The 19,344-nt window shown below is 37.9% G+C and overlaps 1 protein-coding gene across 2 annotated transcripts in view; it reads left to right on the top strand.

Annotated features, from left to right (window-relative positions):
- ephb2a (eph receptor B2a) overlaps window positions 1–19,344 on the top strand; it is a 73,563-nt gene that overhangs the window by 19,284 nt on the left and 34,935 nt on the right. The window lies entirely within an intron of this gene.

Genomic DNA, 19,344 nt, shown 5'->3' with positions numbered 1-19,344 from the left:
AAGGCTATAAATATCCACCTCCATCATCCTCACACGCAAACCTACTGGCCGTCATTATACGGACTACCGGCACATCCGGGAACTTGACTGTAAATTTAGTCACCGCCCCTTTTTGGGGGATAAAAAGCCGACCCTCCATTGGCCCCCACCCAAAACAGCGGAACAAAGCAACGTCCCCACACAGCCGGCAGGCGTAAACAACCCACGAAATCACTCAGACCAAACACGTCGAGTATTTATCTGTCAACCCTGCCTGCCATAGAGCCCGAAAGATACATTAACACATTTAATTTGGTCAATATAAAAACATGTCCCTTTCATTCTCACAGCGTCACATTTGTGTAACAACGCCATCCAGTGATTGCTGGAAATATCGCTAAGCCAGTTAGTTGTATGGCTGGATGAAAAAGTGCACTCATTACTATAAATATAAAGACATAATAAATAAATACGAATTAACTTTTAAATACGAAGTAAAATCATTCACTTGCTTCCCTGTTGACTCGATGAGGTACGAGTAAATGTCCGGGTAAGACACCTCTGGCCAATAGGGAGCGTTGTTGCACAGATTTGGCGCTGGGGGAGTGAGGGGGACATGTTTTTGTATTGATTAAATTAAATATGTTAATGTATCTTTCACGCTCTATGGCAGGCAGGGTGGACAGATAATTACTCAACATGTTTAATCTAAATGATTTCATAAGTTATTTACGCCTGCCGGCTGTGTACGAAGGTTGCTTTGTTCCGCTGTTTTGAATGGAAGCCAATGGAGGGTCTAGTCTGATTTCCCCCAAAAGTGGGCGTGAACCTGTTCAGAGACATTCTATGACGTTGCGCCGGTTGTGCGTATGTGTGCAGAAATGACGTAATGACGCAAACACGTGCTCGAATTTCCAGCGGAAATCCACCAGTACCACTGGAATTAAAATCATTAATACAAGCTTATCGTTTTGAATCGAGCTAAGGCAAGCAGATAGTTTTGAACACTGGCAGGTTATGTATTTTCTCAAAAAAAAATTTTTTTGGATATTTTAAAACCCAAATAAGTGCCGGACTGCAGCTTTAAAGGAATATTCCACTTTTATAAAAAAAAAAAACTCAACAGTTCACAGTTTTAATGCAGTTTAAAATTGTAGTTTCAACGGAGCTTCAAAGGGCTCAAAACGATCCCAAACGAGGCAACCAGCGAAACGATTGTCACTTTTAACCACAACTTCTTGTCTTGCACTAGCCGTGTGATGCGCCACCGCGACCTTACGTATTGCAGAATCATGTCGAAAGGTCATGCATAACGTATGCAAAGCTACCACTCCACTGTTAACAAGTGTGGAGAAAGAGGACGTTCTGACGTTCTTGTATGTGGAATAGTGTTGCACGATGCATCGATACTTCAAAAGTACAGCGATTCTCGAAATGTAAAAATTTATTAGTATCGATACTTCTAAGAATGACTGCGTTCCAGATTTGTAAGAGACACATTTCATGTAGGTGTGTGCAACGCACGCTTCCAGTGCCTCCGTATGGACGTGCATGTTTTTTTGTTTTATAAAAGCAATAAGCCCCACAAAGCAGTGGGGTTACAGTGCATTTTATAACAGCTAAGGGGGTTTTAGGCTTTATTAAATTGAGAAAAATCCTGGAATATTTTCCTCAAAAAACATAATTTTTTTGACTGAACAAAGAAAGGCATAAACATCTTGGATGACATGACAGTGGAATATTCCTTTATAATGTTAAATGCTTCTCTTGCATGTTTAAATCTACAATGATCCTAAATGTTCACAGACAAAGTAGGCTATAGCAACAGTAAGACCACATTTTTGGGAAAAAGCACTTACTGTAGATAAGTAGTCTTGTGCCAGGAATGGCTCTCGAATTAAAAGACAGACACTCACCCACACCTCAACTAATTAAAGTGCTACCAGTAATCCCGCGGACCCCCGACCCTCTCTGTTGTTCTCCAAATATGCATTTTTGCTCTTTCATTGACAATAAAATGTGGTTTTGAGCTCTAGCCAGTGATGGATTATATTGACTGGCCTATAAGTAATTACATAGTCCTCATGGTACAGTCTCTAGTTTCTTAACACATAATGATTATAAATAGCAGAATACGATCGTGCACAGTAGCCCGTTGATGAATTACCTCTACGGTCCAAAGCTGGATGTTGGCCAACCCCTCCGGCCAGGCCTGCTTACAGTACCTCTCCAAACAAGATGAATGTTGCCAAATTTTGCTTATATTGTGTTATAGCCGAAAATCAATAATTCCTAGGAAAGCAGCAATGTGCATTTGTTACAGTATGTTGACCTCTCAATTAGATTTAATGGCTTTGTTCTCATTATATTGTTTTGTATAATGTATAATGTACTTTATTATCTAGAGACTACCGTAGGTCTAATTTTTGCTTTGTTGGGGTAACTAAAGTATAAGCTTACAATTGATGAAGGCTGCATATTTTTTTGTTAAGTAAATTATCTGAAATGTGCTTCTGCTTTATCTTCTGATCTTCAAAGATCACTGTTAAGGGACTTTGTGAAAGTCAACCTCTGCGTAAATGCTTTGGACTTCACATATTTATTAGCTGGATAATGTGTCCATATTGGTTGAGAAATCAATCATTTATATCATGATTGGCCAGAATTCCCCATTTTCACCCGGGATTTAAAGTGATGGAGTATGTCTGTTTCTACAGTAGATAAAATACTTCAGTGTCACAGCCTAAGAAATGATTACAGAATATAAGGCATACAGTATGACATATTCACCCCAACAGGGAGTTTTATTCGTCTCTGACGTAATGAAATAAGGCAGTGAGATTGCACTGTGCATGTGTGGTTTGGGAGGTCCTATGATGGACTGTGTGATTCAGTATGGCAGTAAAGGAGAATACTGGAGTCTGTCGCCATATCTGACTGAGCTACAGGCAGCTCTTTAATCCAATCTCAGCAGCCACTGCTGCAGGGTGCTTATCAGCAACCTTATTTGTTCCTGTGACACGGGACATATTTCAGTTTGCTCAACCACTGCGATGAATAGAAAGGGACTTCAGTCCAATCATACAAAAACTAGATCAGTATGTACGAATAGGAAAAAAATAACACACATACGTGGGGGAAAGTTGTCACAGTTAACCTGCTCTTAAAGGAAAACACCACAGTTTTCAATATTTTACTTTGTTCTTACCTCAACTTGGACTAATTAATACATACCTATTTTTTAATCAATGTGCGAAGTTAATCTTTGTACAGCGCATCATGAATGTGTTAGCATTTAGCCTAGCCCCATTCATTCCTTAGGATCCAAACAGGGATGAATTTAGAAGCCACCAAACACTTCCATGTTTTCCCTATATAAAGACTGTTACATGAGTAGTTACACGAGTAAGTATGGCGGCACAAAATAAAACGTGGGCTAGGCTAAATGCTAACATATTCACGATGTGCTGTACAAAGATTAAGTGCACGCATTGAGAAAAGATAGGTATGTATTAATTTGAGGCAAGAACATAGTAAAATATATTGAAAAACGGTGGTGTTTTCCTTTAAGCAGCCTGTTAAAGTTCATAAAAACACAAAATAATTTACAGGAAAAATGTAAAAGGTAATACAAATAAGGTTAAAGGAATGAAATATGGTGGCTCGTTGATAAAGTAAAATCTCATTGGTTCTTGTAATGAAACACAAAAACTAGCTGTGGTGTAGTGCAGGGTATACGCAGGTATACAGAGTATACACACTTTTTTATTAGATGGCATGGGGTATACCTACTTCTAAATTCTAAATGTTAATTAATAAAATTCATTTCATAATGATCCTTACAATGAGAAGTCAACCAGCAGAACTTAAGTGACAATACTGGCCCATTTTGGAGTGAACTAAATATGCAAGACTAGTTTTACATGCCATTGTCAAGTGTTCATAACACAGGGCGTTCAACCTTTAACAAAATGGGGGCATACATTTGGGTTGTGCACACCAAAACTTTTTAGCCTGGAGGACCGATTGCCCGGTGTTTTTTCAGCCGAGCGCTTTTTAGCTGTAATACTTGAGCTGTGAGACGGTTGGTTGTTGTGATAGTTGTCCCACCCCTCCTCCACTGTGATTGGACGGCCGTGTGAGAACTGACATTGACGAGCGAAGCTTTTCACCCAAAGTTGAATCTCTGAGTTAATTTTTTCTTAAAAATATTAGTTGACACATCAATTTTTACTTAAAAACACACAGTAACATTGCTTGAGAAAGCAAAGTGGCGTCCGTGGTCAACACGTAACTTCCGGTAAACTCCGCTAAGAATAAATACAACAAAGTACTTCAAACGTAGTGTACTTATATAACAAGCAAAATAACCAACACGTAGATTACCTAGGAAACCAAAACATATGTTATTTTCGACGAGGTATTTGTTCAAGAGTTCAGTTTAGCAACTAGTCAGACCAGTAAAAAACTGAAACTGGAAGTAAAGTAAAGTTTGCTAAAGGTTATCATACCGCCAGAATCTTATACCTGCCCATGCCTAGATGATAATAAGACATTCAAGTTTTTTCTTCAGTTATTGTGTTTTTGTAAGATGGAAAGTAGCGTGCATCTTTTGGGGTGATGTCCCAGACGCTTTACACAGCACAATGATTGAGTTTCATTATAGGGACCAAAGACTCCGGTTGGGTGGTTACACATGTGATGATGATTGTTATTGATTGTCTTACCAGGCCAGAATTGCCTCAGCTCTGATCTTTCTTTTTGCCATAAAAAACTTTCATAGATCAAAACTTGATCCTGGTCTGATACAGTATTTCATCATTCTCATCTTGAAAATCACAGTATTTCAAGGCTTGACGCATGCATTTGATCTGTTTCAAAAATATATACTGTTAAGGTAATATTAAAGTGTACGTTTCAAGACTTTGCTATAATTCAGTGCGGTTTATAAGCTTGATCTGCATAGACCTGGAGTGCACATTGAAGCAAACTCTTTTTGAGGTGACCTTTGTGTCTAAAGATGTTAAGCTTGCAATAAGGGCAAGCCTAAATTTTTTTGTTGTCCGATTGTGTTGCTTTTTGCATTACGATCAAAATGTTAACAAGGATGAAAGAGCACAAGGAGATAAATGCACATCGATAACTAAACGTACTGTTGCAGTATATAAGTCAATACAATACAGCTTGTGTCCAAAAATCAGTTCACAGTCTTTTTAAGAGACGGTGTGATAAAAGATGAGGTTCCAGTAAAGCACAGGGTTAATCAGTGCTCAGAGCGGGATGTCCACACCAGAGTTGCCCAGCCCTTATCTTTGTGATGGGAAGCAGGTGTCCTGTTGTCATTGATGTGGGTCTCATTGATCAAAAGCCCTTCAGGAGTCCAGCGCTCATCCATCACACGCCAACGGCCAGGCAGTGTCAAGGAAATAAGGACTGTCAGAGCTTCTGTACTAACAAATCACTATGGAAAAAAGTGCTTCACTGGCCAGGCAACTGTATGGGCTTTTTGTTTTCTTTTGTGTCTGCTAAAAGGACTGAAGTAACATTTTATGATTATTTTTACGTGTAAGAATAGGTGGCGCAGATGTAATTTGGAAAGCCAAAGGCCTCCAACATGCCAAACTGCTGCTAATTGACCTACATGGGGACATAAATGGTCCATGAAATTGGGCTGCCCATCATCAACTGTGCTCAAACACTGGCACACCTGCTTAAATGACTGACAAAAGGTCTGTGCAGGGTGCAGAAATAAATTGGGCATGTGAGGTCTCTGTTGTGCAGCTGTGAAACCCCAATATCGGCCAATGGCAATCTGATTGAATGAGCTGCTATTCATATAGAGAAGCTTTTATTCGTCTTTTTAACTAGTAGCAAGATGTGAAGTGAGTGAGGTTACATCATCAAAGTCACTGACTTTACTGAAATGAATTTATGTAATTTACACAGCCTGCGGGTGTTGACATTTAGGAAGGATTATTATTATGAAGAAATGTACATTGACAAGAAAATTATACTGTCTGATCTACCCATGGTTAGTCATGATAATAAAAGTGTATGACAATTACACTTTTTCCTTTTTAACCACTAGAAATGTTGAAGTAATTATTTCAAGAACAAGCAGAAAAAAAAATTATGTATTTAACGATTGAATTAAAGGTGCATTGTGTAACTTTTAGAAGTATCTCTTGACAGAAATGCAATATAACATACATAACTATATTATCAGTGGTGTATAAAGACTTTACACAATGAACTGTATTGTTTTTATTACCTTAGAATAAGCCGTTTTAATCTACATACATTATATTTTAATTTATGATCACAACTGTGGATCACATTCAAAGTTGAGTCCCTTTTGGACCTGTATACAACCTGAATGTGGCAGCCATAGGCATCACAGCGCCCCCTAATGGACTTATACAGTGGCGGCCGGTGAATTAATTTTTTTCAAGGGAGCACGTTGCGAAGCCCGCACAATGTGTATGTTGCCCATCATTTCAAAATATGTGTGGCGCGTCATGTGAACCTATGTGCATCACACATGATGTCAAAATACTGCTGCAGACGCTTCGAAGGGGTTTATGATTGCATTTGCCAGATAGTCGCTTAATCTCTAGTGTAATCAGACTTTAGTGTTAAGTTAATGTCTTGAAAGTATTTTGTGAACGCAGGTGTCTCTTTTATCATAAACCCTTTTGACGCTTGGCAACAGGCACATATTTTAACAAGACACGATGCACATGGTTCACCTGACGCAACAAAAACATATTTTGAAATGACGAGCAACACACATGACACGCTGAACACATAATTTTAATTCACGCCCCTCGAAAGAGAAGTCACCGGCCCCCACTGTGTGTGTGTGTGTGTGTGTATATATATATATATACACACACACACACACTCTCATCTAAAGGATTATTAGGAACACCTGCTCAATTTCTCATTAATGCAATTATCTAATCAACCAATCACATTGCAGTTGTTTCAATGCATTTAGGGGTGTGGTCCTAGTCAAGACATCTCCTGAACTCCAAACTGAATGTCAGAATGGGAAAGAAAGGTGATTTAAGCAATTTTTAGCCTTGCATGGTTGTTGGTGCCAGACAGGCCGGTCTGAGTATTTCACAATCTGCTCAATTACTGGGATTTTCACGCACAACCATTTCTAGGGTTTACAAAGAACGGTGTGAAAAGGGAAAAACATCCAGTATGTGGCAGTCCTGTGGGCGAAAATGCCTTGTTGATGCTAGAAGTCAGAGGAGAATGGGCCGACTGATTCAAGATGATAGAAGAGCAACTTTGACTGAAATATCTACTCGTTACAACCGAGGTATGCAGCAAAGCATTTGTAAAGCCACAACACGCACAACCTTGAGGCGGATGGGCTACAACAGCAAAAGACCCCACCGGGTACCACTCATCTCAAACACAAATAGAAAAAGCTACAATTTGCACAAGCTCACCAAAAGTGGACAGTTGAAGACTGGAAAATGTTGCCTTGTCTGATGATTAAACAGAATGGGAACATGGATCCATCATGCCTGTTACCACTGTGCAGGCTGGTGGTGGTGGTGTAATGGTGTGGGGGATGTTTTCTTGGCACTCAGTGCCAATTGGGCATCGTTTAAATGCCACGACCTACCTGCGCATTGTTTCTGACCATGTCCATCCCTTTATGACCACCATGTACCCATCCTCTGATGGCTACTTCCAGCAGGATAATGCACCATGTCACAAAGCTTGAATCATTTCAAATTGGTTTCTTGAACATGACAATGAGTTCACTGTACTAAAATGACCCCCACTGTCACCAGATCTGAACCCAATAGAGCATCTTTGGGATGTGGTGAAACGGGAGCTTCGTGCCCTGGATGTGCATCCCACAAATCTCCATCAACTGCAAGATGCTATCCTATCAATATGGGCCAACATTTCTAAAGAATGCTTTCAGCACCTTGTTGAATCAATGCCACGTAGAATTAAGTTGAATAAATTGAGACGCAGTCTAAGACAGTAAATGTGACCTGTGCTCTCGTTGATCCATTGCTTTTAATGGTCGCTGAACATCTCAAATGATCTTTATTTGTATATTTTCTAAGAGGTGTATCATAGATCCTTCACTTATACACAAAGGATGCGCGTCTATCCACTTGTGCGTCTGACATTTTGGTTTCAGAGAGTTAACTCATGACAATCGCGAGTTAACTCATGACAATCATGCCATTTAATCTAGATTAAATATTTTAAACTATTGACAGCCCTAATATATACATAATCAAAATACATGTGCTGATGAATGATTAAGTGATAGCTCGCTTTGGATGAAGGCATCTTAAATGCATACATTTGTATATTAAATAATGTTGTGCGAAATGCAAATTATTTCTTTATTTCACACAGTTGATTTGACAAAGAACAGGAAACAACAGAAAAAAAACTAATTTCCTTTGTAATGGATCTGAATTTCTGAAAAAGTTACAAAGCAAAACTGTCCTTGTATCTTCTGATGTCCTTAAAGGAATATTCCATTTTCTTAAAAGAAAATCCAGATAATTTACTCACCACCATGTCATCCAAAATGTTGATTTCTTTCTTTGTTCAGTCCAGAAGAAAATATGTTTTTTGAGGAAAACATTGCAGGATTTTTCTAATTTTAATGGACTTTAATAGAGCCCAACATTTAATACTTAACACGTAACAGTTTTTTTTAAACGGAGTTTCAAGGGACTATAAACGATCCCGGGCGGGGCATGGGGGTCTTGTCTGGCAAAACGATTTTCATTTTTGACAGGAAAAATAAAAAATATGCTCTTTTAAACCGCAACTTTTCGTTTAGGTCCAGCGCGACCTAACGTAAATGCGTAGTGACGTAGGGAGGTCACGTGTTACATATATAAAACACACATTTGCGGACCATTTTAAACAATAAACTGACACAAAGACATTAATTAGTATCAGTTGACAACAACGTAGGAAAGGTCCTCTTTCTCAACACTTGTAAACACTGGGGCGGAGTTTCGCGTTCGTCCTCTGTGACCTCTTGACGTCATGACGTATTGTGTGGGGTATCGCTGACGCATCACAACCGGATCTAGACGAGAACTTGTGGTTTAAAAGTGCATATTTTTTATTTTTCTTGTCAAAAATGACAATCGTTTCGCTAGATAAGACCCTTATGCCTCGTTTGGGATCGTTTATAGTCCTTTAAAAACTCAGTTGAAAAAAACTGTTAAGTGTTGAGTTAAGTATTAAGTGTTGGGCTCTATTAAAGTCCATTAAAATGAGAAAAATCCTGCAATGTTTTCCTCAAAAAACATAATTTCTTCTAGACTGAACAAAGAAAGACATCAACATTTTGGATGACATGGTGTGAGTAAATTATCTGGATTTTGCTTTTAAGAAAATGGAATATTCCTTTAAGGGATGTTATCTGTTCTATCTGCCTGAGCAAGGACTGAAATGCAATTGTCACACTATTGTGTGCATTTTATTGTGTGCATCTGTTTTACCACCTCTGTTATTCAGGCAGTCAGACAAGATATTATGAGGTACAGCATAAACAAATTTGTTTGGTTTACCCATTAATACTATTTTATTGAGTTTCTATTCACAGCATTTTACATTTCTACTCAAATTGCACAAATATTGTAAGCACAACCATACACTTATACATGTATACATCTTGATTTTAAAATAATATGGCTTTTTCTATTACTATAGCTCCTTAGTGTTTACTTTGGCCCAAGTAGGAAGCCTTATGTAAGCAGTACCACACTGTTGAGCCCAACACTTAAATGGAGTATGCTATTACCAAAAACACATTTAAACACAATGTTTTAGCTTTGACTCACCTTTCCACTAAGGCTTTCTTCAAAAACATAATTGCTGCATGGGGTACTGATGTTTCTTCATTTTCTCACCTCTACAAAAAGCACTTAAACTCTAACAGTATCTTTCTTTTTTGCTTTTAAGCATTTTATCAATTTCTATTATCTAGTCTGGCTTTTGATGCTTACCCTAAGGGGAAGCTGACTACTCTGATTAATGTGTTTGGTTTCTTCTTTCTTTTGTGTAAAGGACATGATTAGCATTATTGACTAGTGGCAAACAATTAAGAGGTTTAGTAGGCAGCCACTGAATTGATTTATTACTCTGGGAACTTGTTTAAATAAAGCTTTGCATTAAATGCATTTTAATATTATGCTGCTTAGAAATGGAGTGGTAAATATCGTAATTACGAGTTCCGATCACATAAATGGATAAAATCGTATTTACGAGTAGTAAACTTGGGATTAGTAAACCTTGTTGTCCACATCCTCGGACAGGGGATTACACATTTCCATAGCAACTGTAACAACGGCAATAATTTATTTATTCTATTGAACACCATAGAAGATATTTTAATAAATAAAAAAACACAGTGGATGGTACTCATTGACTTAGGAAAAACAAATACTATGGAAGTCAATGGGTACCATCAACTGTATATTTTTGGAAAAGCACTGTGATTTTTCCCTAAAGCAATAAGCAGGTTTTGTTAAACGGCAGAATCATTCAGAGAATAGAGTCTCTCTCGCGCAATGAGTGAGTTACAAGTATGCTTAAATGGCTACAATTACCCATTTCGTCCTCATTTCCCATACAAGTACAATAATACTTCTTTATCAAGCCCTTTAAATAATTTGCATGCAGTTTATTACAGTCTATACTAAGATCACAGCTTAATTTGCCACGTCTGAATTGCTCATCATTGATCACCGGCTCCGTCCGTTACCGTTACTGTGAGATCGGCTTCATTGTTGGCTACCGCTATGCGTCTTCTGCTGGCTCTCTCCCCAACAGTGTTGCTGAGTGACACATTCAGATACGCTTGACAGCCTCACAAAAGGAACACAAAACATCATAGATGCATGATGTTGACACTGCACAGTCAGCTTAGGTCCGTGTGTCATAACGTCACATATACAAGCTTGTTCTGTGAACACGGGGGTCTTTGTTTCAGGTGGAGGTTAGCAGATGGGGTTGACACCATTAATATTTACAGCTCTAAATGAAATGAATACATTTCGATTGTCAGTCACGGCACAATGGAGGCAGACAGCAGAAAAACGCTCCCCGCAGAGCAAAGAGAGACAGAGGCGTATGCAAGTGCTCAAATATTAACACCAAATATTCAGAATGAATCAAACAAAACCTCTCTGATGGGAAATGCAGGTAAACTAGGGGTGATGCATTTTTTGGTGATTAAGTTAAATAGATCAAATGTAAATGTAAACAAATACATAAATCTAACAAAACTGCTGAGTTGATTTTAATACAAGGTTGGGTAAAATATATAAACCCAACTAGGTGATTCTCGCAAAATTAGACTTGCGAGGTGTCATGAAACATTTTGATAATAAAAATAAATGCTATCAAAATAATAAGCATACTAAACATCTATTCATGTACTATTTTGCACATGATTTCAAATGACATCATAAAAAACAAATTTGTTGTTTTTTCCACATTTAAGTGGGAAAAAATTTTCATTACCGCAACGTGTCCATGACTGGATTTGGGTTCTTTGACATGGAAATATTTATAATTAGAAAATCTAAAAAATAAAAAGCTTCAGTGCATGTTATACTATAAACATTTACAGTAAAGAAACATGTGGTATTTGCTGATCATTGGTAAATGTAGTGACAATAATAAGGAATATAAATGTGTCCAAGACCAATTATCTCATCCTCCGCAACAATTTTCAATCATTGTTTAAGCCCTCAATGAACTAACATTTTAAAAAAATAGTTGGAAGGGACATAATTGACTGTGACACTCAAGATTAGGGCTGTTCCAGATCGATTTGATTTTGATTTGCAAGCTATCAAAACGATTTGATTTCGGTTCTTGATTCAATTTTCGATTCTGGTTCTCGGGTCGGTTTTTATACTCGATTCTCGATTCAACTGAATGAGTATAGATTTAATACAAATACTATATTAATAAAAAAGAACAGTGAACAGCAGTTTACAAGTGAATTTAAAAGAAATTAAAAGCCACAACACTATCGTCGTTGTCTTGCTTGCGAAATCTAAAATGCTTTCATAACTTTGACTTTTTATGTGAAGGTGCCATCAACGTCGATGAAGCACCTGAAACCGCCATTTTAAGCACTGAATGAATGAATGACAGGCTCACCTCTCGCTCCTTGGTAACTTCGGACAAGGCCAAAAAGAGGGTGACATCTAGTGAAGAAGACTAGTAATTAGATTAACGTTAATCTTACGTTCAATGTTTACGAAAATAAATCTGAAAGAATTTTTTTTTATTCTGATCTTTGAGAATTGATTATGAATCGACCACGTAAAAAAAAACGATTAATAGAAGTTTTTATTTTTTATTTTCAGATAAAAGTTACAATTTTGTTTGTCATAGTACCTAGACAACTTTTAAGTTCTCATTACTGAAACATGAGTTTGTAAATGCTTATATTTAATGTAATAGCATGTTGCGGTAATGATAATTTTTGATAATGATTATCTAAAAAAATTTAAATAATTCTATAGGAAATATTGTTGTATATGGTTATAGTAAGTTCAGACCTTAATCTTATGATCTTAAAAAAAATCGTGTTCGAGGTATTTTTAAAAATTTTGATGCTGGACACCTTTTAAATCTGGATTTCGTGACCCTTACTGCCACCTTAAATTACCTTAAAAAATTAATATGTGACCCTGGACCACAAAATCAGTAATAAGTCATATGGATATATTTGTAGCAATAGCAAACAATTCATTGTGTGGGTCAAAATTATATTTTTTTTAATTGACAAAATAATTAGGATATTAAATAAAAGATTATGTTCCATGGAGATATTTTGTAAATGTTCTACTGGAAAATATAAAAAATTTAATTATCATTACAGGGAGTGCAGAATTATTAGGCAAGTTGTATTTTTGAGGATTACTTTTGTTATTGTACAACTACAGTGCTCTTGGTCAATTCAAAATGTTAACAAACCCTCAAACCTGAACATTTAAGTAGTAAAAGTGAAATTTTGGCTTTCTTAAGAGAATATTTCTATGTACATCATTATTAGGCAACTATCAGTGTGCAGAATTATTAGGCAACTAAATGAAATACAAAGATTTTACCATCTCACTTGTTTTTTTTTTCAACTGTTAAAGTGAGAATAATAAACAAACTCTACATTTACAAAAAAAATTAATAAACCAATAAAAAATAAAAAAATATATAGACTCAGTGACCAATATAGCCACCCTTCTTTTCGATAACAGTCACAAGCCTTCCATTCACGGATTCAGTCAGTTTCTTGATCTGGTCTGAACCAACATTTTGTGCAGCCACAACCACAGCCTCCCAGACACTGTTCAGAGAGGTGTACGGTTTACCTTCACTGTAAATGTCCTGCTTAAGAAGGGATCAAAAGGTCTCAATAGGGTTTAAGTCAGGTGAAGAAGGGGCCATGGCATTAGTTTTTCACCTTTAAGGCCTTTACTGGCCAGCCATGCAGTGGAGTACTTGTGATGTATGTGATGGAGGGTTGTCTTGCAGGATAATCAGTCTTCTTGAGGGATGCAGACTTTTTGCTGTGCCGCTGCTTGAAGAAAGTGTCTTCTAAAAATTGGCAGTAGGTCTGAGAGTTGTTTTTTATTTCCATTTTCAACCCAAAAAGGTCCAACAAGCTCATGTTTAATAATACCTGTCTGTGCCTGCCTGCCTGTAATGTAGAAGACACTTTCTTCAAGCAGTGGTACAGGAAAAAGTTTGTATCTTTCAAGAAGACTGATTATTTTGTAAGACAACACTCCATCACATACATCACAAGTACTCCACTGCATGGCTGGCCAGTAAAGGCCTTAGAGATGAAAAACTAATGCCATGGCCCCTTCTTCACCTGACTTAAACCCTATTGAGACCTTTTGATCCCTTCTTAAGCAGGACATTTACAGTGAAGGTAAAGCGTACACCTCTCTGAACAGTGTCTGGGAGGCTGTGGTTGCGTCTGCACAAAATGCTGGTTCAGACCAGATCAAGAAACTGACCGAATCCGCGAATGGAAGGCCCGCGACCGCCATCGAAAAGAAGGGTGGCTACACCGGTCACTGAGTCCACATACCCTTTTTATTTTTTATTGTTTTATTAATTTTTTTTGTAAATGTAGAGTTTGTTTATTATTCTCACCCTAACAGGCTAAAAAAAAAACACGTGAGATGGCAAAATCTTTGTTTTTCATTTAGTTGCCTAATAATTCTGCACACTAATAGTTGCCTAATAATGATGTACATAGAAATATTCTCTTAATAAAGCCAAAATTTCACTTTTACTACTTAAATGTTCAAGTTTGAGGGTTTGTTAACATTTTGAATTGACCAAGAGCACTGTAGTTGTACAATAACAAAAGTAATCCTCAAAAATACAACTTGCCTAATAATTCTGCACTCCCTGTAGTAATATGCTCTGCTTATGACTTCATTTGGACAACTTTTAAAGGAGATTTCCTCAATATTTATATATTTTTGCCCTCTCAGATAATTGCATCTCCTATCCTAACAAACCACATCAATGAAAAGCTTATTTATTTAGCTTTCAGGTGATAAATTGTAATAAAAAAAACATTATGACCATTATGGTTTTGTGGTCTATGGTCACATATTTAACCCAACCATTGGTTGAAACAACCCAGCATAGGTTAAATTAAACCCAGTGTTTGTCAATATTTTACCCAGCCATGGATTAAAAACAACCCACCATTTTTTGTGTATCAGGTGCTTGTAGCAAAAATTATGCTTATTTTTTATTATTTACATGATTGTTGTCCTTTTTTCTCTTCCTGTTATTATTATTATAACACACTTGTTTTTGTCTTATTTGCTCATTTCTCTTTCATAAAACTTAATATGGCTCTATTTAAATATATCCAACATAGATATGGAGGGGATTCATGTTGTGACAAGGACTTCATTTCCATAGGCACAATTAAAAGGACCAGGTTTTGTTATTTAAATGAGTCTGTCAGTATTTTGAGGAGATGTTTTCTTCTGACTGGACTGTACTTTAAATGTCCATCAGCTTTGTCTGGCTGTGGCCTGTAATTATTCAGATTCCAGACACGGGCGATAATGAAGCACAAAATATCCCGTTAATGACTTCTCTAGAGCTTTATTTATTTTTTTGGTTTGTGCTCAGACCTCTCAAGCATGTGTTTTGGCATATCGGCTTTCGGTTTACACTGCTTGCTTTGGTACGGCTTGCCCATGCTGTGTCTCAAAGAGTAAAGAGACAACATTCTTGTATTAGTGCTTCCCAGGCTCTGTCCTGTCCTGCTGGGTAATCCCGGCCGTCTCGTAAGAATTCGAGATTAATCTGAGCCTTCTGTTGAGCTCAGCCGTGGTGATGAAAGTCTAAGAGAATTTCTTCACACATTGGTGGGAATTAATGAACTTGTTGGATGATGAACACAAGATGTTGGTTAGTATTATTAAAACAAGGTACAGCTGTTACCGGTGTTGTGTAAGAAGGTCAGTTTTAAAGGGATGGTTCACTTAATAATGGAAATACTGTTGTATCAGCGTTATCCTAAATTTGTCTTTTTACCTCAGATAATGCTAAAAAAATTATTTTTCAGGATTGTCCAGCTAGGATCGAAGTGCGTTCTAGAAAATAAAAACAATAAACAGCCATGGCCTTATCAAACATGCAACGAGAATGAGCTTGTGTCTAAGTCTAATCTGAAAACATGCTTATGTAAATTGTTACATTCAATTCAATGGAAAAATTTGTACACAAATGCATTTGTAAAATGCATAAAGTGAGAAGTGAGACCCCTCTCTTTCGAAATGCTACGGTAGCTGCCACAGGACAAACACATCATTGTCTGAGACAACAAAGTGACAAAGCGCGATCTATAGAACAGTTTGTCCATTAAGGGCTTCTGTAGAAACATGGCGGTGCAAAATGGCGACTTCCATATAAGGGGACCCGTGGTGTATGTAGATAAAAACAACTCATTCTAAGGTAATAAAAACAATACAGGTCATTTTGTAGGGTCTTTATACACCACTGACAATATAGTTATATAATATTGCATTTCTGTCAAGAGATCCTTCGAAAAGTCACACATTGCACCTTTAACTTACATTAGGGGCATGCATTAATTCAGCCCCATATTGAATGATACAGTTTCTTTTATTGAATTTTTTAGAAGTGGTCCATCTGCTCCCCCTTTGTCTCTGTTTAAGAACTTGCTCAAGCGGTTGCCTTTTGTATTTCTAAAGACACACAGGGCATGACGGTCCTTTGAATTTCCAGACCAAACATGGTGCATCACATACAGTGTAAATATATTATGTAAATGACCTTAGCTTTAAGAGGCATCTAAAGGCATAACTGGAGGGCAACTGTGTGGACTGTTTGTACATTCTTGAGATGATTCTTTATAGTTGTTTAGTTTACTGACAGTTCAGTTCTGCTCCCGGGCTCTGGCTCATCACACCCCGTCCTGTTGTTTGAGGTTGCACTGTCACTGAATATTTTAGGTCCCTGTGGTGTGTCAGGATTGTTTATTCAGGAAACAAACTTTGCAAGTACCTGTGAAAAGTTTTAGGAAATGCTGTACACAAAATAAGTTTTTGCAAAGTAATGTCAAAACAATATTGTTAATTCATTGATTAATTTTATTAAAGAGACACTCCACTTTTTTTGAAAATAGGCTAATTTTCCAGCTCACCTAGAGTTAAATATTTGATTTTTACGGTTTTGAAATCCATTCAGCTGATCTCCGGGTCTGGCGGTACCACTTTTAGCATAGCTTAGCATAATCCATTAAATCTTATTAGACCATTAGCATCACTCTCAAAAATAACCAAAGAGTTTAGATATTTTTCCTATTTAAAAACTTGACTCTTCTGTAGTTACATTGTGTACTAAGACTGACGGAAAATTAAAACTTACGTCACAGACACAATCTAGGCACACCCAATGCTGAGTTTACATCAATCGCATTTCAGGTGTCAAAATCACGTCTACCGTGCGTGGTTTGCCGCTTGAACAATTTGGATGCATTCGCGCATGTGGAGCGGAGTAGACGCGCGGAAAAAGCAAGCATTTGACCACGTCAGAGGCAAACTCCGCTTCTTGTGGGAGGGGCAAGTGCTATGCGGTTGTCTGTTTGCAAGATGACTGATGTTGATTGTGCATTTATCGAGAGAGTTACCAGTTTGTATTTGGCAACCTTACTATAGGGGGAAAATAAACAACGCGGCTCGATAAACGTCACGTGACTCAAAAGTGAAGTGTGTATTATAACTTACCAGGTTTCCCAATGTCCTCACTGACACTCTTCCAAGCGAGGTCCTTTTTATTCCTGTGTCCTCTATAGAAATAAGAACTTGTGTCGTATAGCTCCAGGTGACTGCTTACGGACAATATCAAGCGTTGGTTGAATGAGTGACTCCGGGCGGGGCTGCCACCACAGCAGCAAGCAGGCTCCTGATTGGTTAACGCGGCGCGAAATTCCGTTAAAGTTCACATTTTTCAACTCGGGCGTCAGGCGCAAATTCACGTGAACCGCAAAATGCACAAAAAGCACCATTCGCGCGAACCGCGCACAACACCCAATTCGCGCCTTTCGCGCGAGTTTCACACGCGAAAGAGGCGGAAACGCGTCTTCCGCGCCGCATGCCTCTTCCGCACCGCGGGACCTCCTGACGCACGTCAACGCGTCTTCACATTGACTTAACATTGAAATCACTCACGCTTCACGCCTCTACCGCGGTTGGTGTAAACGCAGCATTAGACTTATATTATATCTTGTAAACGTGTGTACAAATATGTACCCTTTAAGAAAATCAAATCTATAGTTGGTTATGACTACTCGGTGCCTTCAAAGCTGTTTTTGTCTTTGGTACACTTGCACACAGTTTCAAGTTAGCTTTGCTGGTGGGTTATTCCAAGCACTTTGAGGATGGCACAACATTTTGCGGCGTCTCAGTCTATTAATTAAAAGGGTCATATTATGAGATTTTTTTTACGATGTAAAATAAGTCTTTGGTGTCCTGAGAGTGTGTACGTGAAGTTTTAGTTCAAAATACCCCACAGATTAATTTATTCATTTATTAAATTAAAATTTATTATAACATGTTAATATTGCCACTTTGTAGGTGCAAGCAAAAGTGTGCCATTTTGGGGTGTGTCCTGAATGCAAATGAGCTGATCAAATGGAAACACTGATCGCCATGACGGTGGTTCGTTTTTCTCTCTCTCTCTTTATCTCGGCACTAAACGGCGGTACTGTGGTTGGATAGGGCAAATTAAAGCAACACCAAAGAGTTTTGTACCTTAAAATAATGTTTCCAAAAAAGTTTAAGTCGTTCATCCACTCGAAACAGGGTGAACGGCACTTTCACATTCGCTTTGCAGCCCTCTAGCGGCCAAAACCGTACTAAAGAAGTTTCAAACCATCTTCTCAGACCACCAGGTCGCGGTCCTGTAGTTCGAGTGAAAACTACAAAAACTTGCTTTACGGCAGACCTACAATCCAATCAGAGCCAGCGTTGCTGCAGTAGGCTAAATTATTTACGACAGTGGTAATGGACAATTACGCTTCCAACCTGTAGGGGGAGCAAAGAGCAAAAACTCTTTAGTGTTGCTTTAAGGGGCGGCATTATTGCTACATGCTACCTACGTCAAAATCTGAATGACCTAATTTTTACATGGTTGCAGAGAATGGTTTACCAAAACTAAGTTACTGGGTTGTTCTTTTTCACTTTTTCTAGGTTGATATTAGCACTGTTGACCCAATTATGAAAAAAGTCAGATTTTCATGCTATGTAATGAAAGCACAGATCTCCAGTCCTGCTCTTCAACAGCCAGTGTCCTGCAGATGTGTTTGATAGAGCTTGAGGTCCAACACGTTATTCAATTAAATACTGTGAAATAATGTAAATTCCTTTGACGTGTCGTGTATAAAGCATGGATGTTCAAGGTTAAACAGTCATTACCATAGCAACTCCTTAAATTCTTTGTTCACCTTGTTGAACAACACAAATGAGTCCTTCACCCCTATTTTATTAGTGAACCCCCCTGTGTGAATCCTTAGATAAGTTCAGCAGGTTGATACTTCAATTCTAATGGATATTAAAGAGCAACTTGAAAGTTAAACCACCCATTCACTCAAAGTACAGAAAAATACTGTAGGAAATAGATTAAAAAATATATATTTTTCAAAATGCACTAATTAGGCTTCTGGGGTCATTTTTGTAAGAAAATTTTAGACCCGCCTCTAAAAACCGCCAAACCGGAAGTGACATCACGAGAGGCGCACGCTGGATCGCAATGACAGTTCTTCGGACGCTG

Source organism: Misgurnus anguillicaudatus, chromosome 13 (assembly GCF_027580225.2).
Source record: "Misgurnus anguillicaudatus chromosome 13, ASM2758022v2, whole genome shotgun sequence".
NCBI lineage: Eukaryota > Metazoa > Chordata > Actinopteri > Cypriniformes > Cobitidae > Misgurnus > Misgurnus anguillicaudatus.
Note: the sequence above shows the minus strand (reverse complement) of the source record. Positions and strands in the feature narration are given on the sequence as shown.